Here is a 3,852-nt window from a genome sequence, read left to right as displayed (position 1 = left end):
CCATTTTAGAGATTTTGGGTTTATTTGGGTCATTTTAAAGGTTTAGGGGTATTTTCGTCACTTTATAGGTTTGAGGGTATTTTGGTCTTTTTTTTTAGGTTTTGGGAGTATTTTGGTCATTTTTTTAGGTTAAAGGGGTATTTTGGTCTTTTTTTTTAGGTTTTAGGGGGTATTTCGATCATTTTTAGGTTTAGGTGTTATTTTGGTCATTTTTAGGTTTAGGGGGTATTTTGGTAATTTTTAGTGGTTTTGGGGTATTTGAGAATTGGGTGATTTGTAGAAATAATACTTGGATCACAATTGGGTTTAATTGGATTAATACCCATTTAACCCAATTAATACTTGGGTGGGTTTATGTAACACCCCGACCCAATTTTTATAATTAAACTATGTGTTTAAGTGGTTAAGTATTATTAATATTTTAAGCCACTTACTTACAAAAATTAATATAAAAGTATTTAATAAACATATTATTTTATAATGTCATTGAATAAGAAATTGTAAAGATTATAAATAATTGAAATGACTATTTGTATTATAAATATATATTTAGCATGTACAAAACTATATTAGGTGGTTAAGTTATGAGATGTATATATATATATATATATATATATAGTTGTTGGTATTTTAACTAAGCATGATGCATGAGATAGTATAGTAGAATTCCACCCACATGCAATCAATTGAAATCCAACACATGTAAAGTCAAAGAACCATGCATGATGACAAACCCCATAGACCAAGACTTGGCCATGCAATCACCAAGCTCCACCTCACCTCTTCCTTGACTTTCTCAAACAAATAGAACATCCAAGAAGCTCCTTACTTCTCCATTTCCTACGGGTAAACACCAAGTCTGAAATTTCAGCTTACTTTACTCTCTTTTTCTCTTAAGGAAAGTGCTAGGAAGCTCCCTTGAGTCTTCCTCTCAAGTCCACCGGTTCACACACCAAAAGAAAGACAAAAACCCACCCAAAAGTGTTCCCCTTATCCCATTTTCTTGGCTGCACCAGACAGAAAGTCCAGCAGCAAGAAGGAAGCTCTTTTCAATTCTCTCAAGCTCTCTACCTCTCATACCTTCTGGTCCAGCCACTAGGAAAGGAAAATCCTTTCATGTAAGTCCATATATATATATATATATATATATATGCTATTTTAAGAAGCTTTGAGCTGTGTTGATGGTTTGTGGAAGGTAGATTAGGGTTTTTACTAATTAATGATTTTATACGATTAAGGAAGTAAGAAAAATTTAGGATGAGTATTTTTGATGCTGCTGCTGGGATTTTTGTTGTGTATTTTTGCTTTAAATGGGTAAATGACTATGTATAAGTGTTTTATAACATGTCTTATGAGTGTATAAAAATCCCCATATGAAAATACCATTGTTTGGTAATTGTTTATGAATTTATGATAAAACGTTGCAAAGCTGTCACTGTGACAGATTCTGTGTTTATGCATGATAAATTATGTATTAAATTGCATATAGTAAATTTGGATGCTAGGGATTATTCCTATGAAACCTAAGACACTTGTGGCTGTTATAGAAGTGGTCTCACAGAATTTGGATAAACATAAAAATAATGGTTTAATTTATAAGTTGCATGAATTTCAGACAGGGCAGATTTGAGTATGCTGTCTTACATGATTTTTAGTAAATCATGAGTTTATGCTTTGAATCCGAAATTTTTATGGTATATACTGGACATACAGGGGAGTGATTCTGTAAAATTTCATGACAATTGGATGTGTTTGGACAGCCCGTTTGTATTTTACAAATGGGGCATATGCTGCTGGAATAGAACAGTAAACAGTAAGGGACATGCCTAACTTCGAGGATTTAATTCTCGAGTTAGGATGTATATTTTGAGCTATAATTTAATATGCTCATCCTTTGGTACGTTAGAATCATACATAAATTTTATGAATTGGTTTCTCTATGGTGTAGTATATCATGTTGTCTGATGGATGCATTTTGTGTTTGTGGGAACCTCTTTGAGGTGGGATTAGGATTTCCTTAATTCTAAGAAATAGGCTTTGAGTTGATTGTGTGAGTCTATGACAAGGAAATTATAGATAGTAATAAGCTTCGATTTATGGTTTAGGTGTTACCAGTATCCAAGTCTAAGCTCCTTCGACTTTAGGCTCTCAGTTCCTCTGCTTTCAGGTAAGGGATAAGTTATATGAGCATTTGGTAAGTCATGAGATTATTTTAAAGTATATTATACATTAAAATGTTTTTGATTAGAGATATGGCATGTAATCATTATTCTGACAAAGATATGTTCGTGAGCCTTCGAAAAACTTATGTATATGATTTAAGCATATTGATGCTATTATTGATTCCACGAATGTGATGTTTAATGAAAAGAATGGAAACACTATTATTATGAAATGTTATGCAAAATAAGAAATTTCAGTATGATGTAAAGTATGAAATGTTTTCGGGTTATGTCCTTTGGTAATCTGAACTCAGCCAGTAGGGGTTAATTATTGGCTTTCCATGGAAAAATGTTATATGTTTGGCAATTTAAAGTAGAGGAAATGGGGTTGCCCGTAACTCTAATCTGAATAAGGCCTTCTCCCCAATGTGTACGGACGGCGGGGAGGAACAAAACTTGGAGGGGATGTGCCATCAAGCCTCCCAAAGGGGACAATATCATACACATGGGGGCACCCAAATGTGATGAGGCCTTCTCTGTACAGCTTATCAAATATGGACTAACCAATATGATATGAACAGCTATGTTATGTTATTAATCATGAGAGAATTATTTTGTTTAAATGCATTATGAAAAGTTAAAAGCTCTCATGAAAATAAGAAGTTTCTGATAAAAAGAAAGCTGTTCATTAAAGATAAAAGTTTATGAAGTTCTGTTATGCTATAAAGGTAAAGTTTCTGATGAAAGTACAAGTTATGTTTAAAAGTTATCAGATACCTGTTCTTTATGAAATGTTAAGTTTTATGACTATGAAAGTTGTAATAAATTTTGGAAAGAGGTTTATAAAGAAAAGTTTTCTTATTAGTCAAGATGTTTCTAGTTTAATACAAAGTTGTCGATCATCTAATTTAAGTTAAAATAATTATTTTGTAATGAGAATATATATATGGCGACTTTGTAGGAAGTGAAAGAATTTTAATCCGAAAGGTTTTGGTAATATTATTCTGATAAGAAAAGGGAGAACAATTATTTTCCCATGAAAAACGTATAAGTTATTATTCTGAATAGTATAAAATACTATGCATGAAAAGATGTTCTCCTATTCGAATATTCATAGAATGAAATGATTTGATTTACATGCATCCTTATTGAATTCTCATATATCTTATCTTTACTGAGCTGTGTAGCTCACCCCTTCCACTTTTTCAGTTAGCAGGTTTTATTTTGGAATAGAGGGAGACTTAGTTGAGTTTGGAAGGAGCTAGTGTTAGTTTTATATGTATAGATCCTAAATTAGCATTCTGACGTTTAGCTTTATGGTTATTGTGTATTTTAGGATCAAATGAAAGTTGTGTATACCTTAAAGTATCAAGCGATGTATTATGTAAAAGTGTGGAAATTAAATGATTGGTAGATTATGTTATTCTTTGGAGTACAATGTAGATGCTTTGAATGTCAAGTCAAAGGTTATATAATTTAAGTAAAGAAACAAGGATTGAAAAGAAAAAGAAAGCTTTTGGTAAAAGTTTTGTAAAAGTTAAGTGGTTCTTGTTAATATCAGGTTTAGGCTTGATATTAGCATGCCGGTCATGGTCACAAATCCCAAGTATCGGGTTTGGGGCGTGACAGTTTAAGTCTTATTTAAGTGGGTGGGCAAATGGGTTTGGGTTGATTTTGCCATCCCTAAATT

At 32.2% G+C, this 3,852-nt stretch overlaps 1 long non-coding RNA gene across 1 annotated transcript; it reads left to right on the top strand.

Moving 5' to 3' along the window:
- Nucleotides 1-718: 718 nt before the first annotated feature.
- LOC126716855 (uncharacterized) lies at nt 719-3,585 on the top strand. The gene is made up of 2 exons (XR_007652301.1): nt 719-1,118; nt 2,106-3,585. It is a non-coding gene; the product is annotated as an uncharacterized LOC126716855 (long non-coding RNA).
- Nucleotides 3,586-3,852: the final 267 nt, after the last annotated feature.

Source organism: Quercus robur, chromosome 3 (assembly GCF_932294415.1).
Source record: "Quercus robur chromosome 3, dhQueRobu3.1, whole genome shotgun sequence".
NCBI lineage: Eukaryota > Viridiplantae > Streptophyta > Magnoliopsida > Fagales > Fagaceae > Quercus > Quercus robur.
Note: the sequence above shows the minus strand (reverse complement) of the source record. Positions and strands in the feature narration are given on the sequence as shown.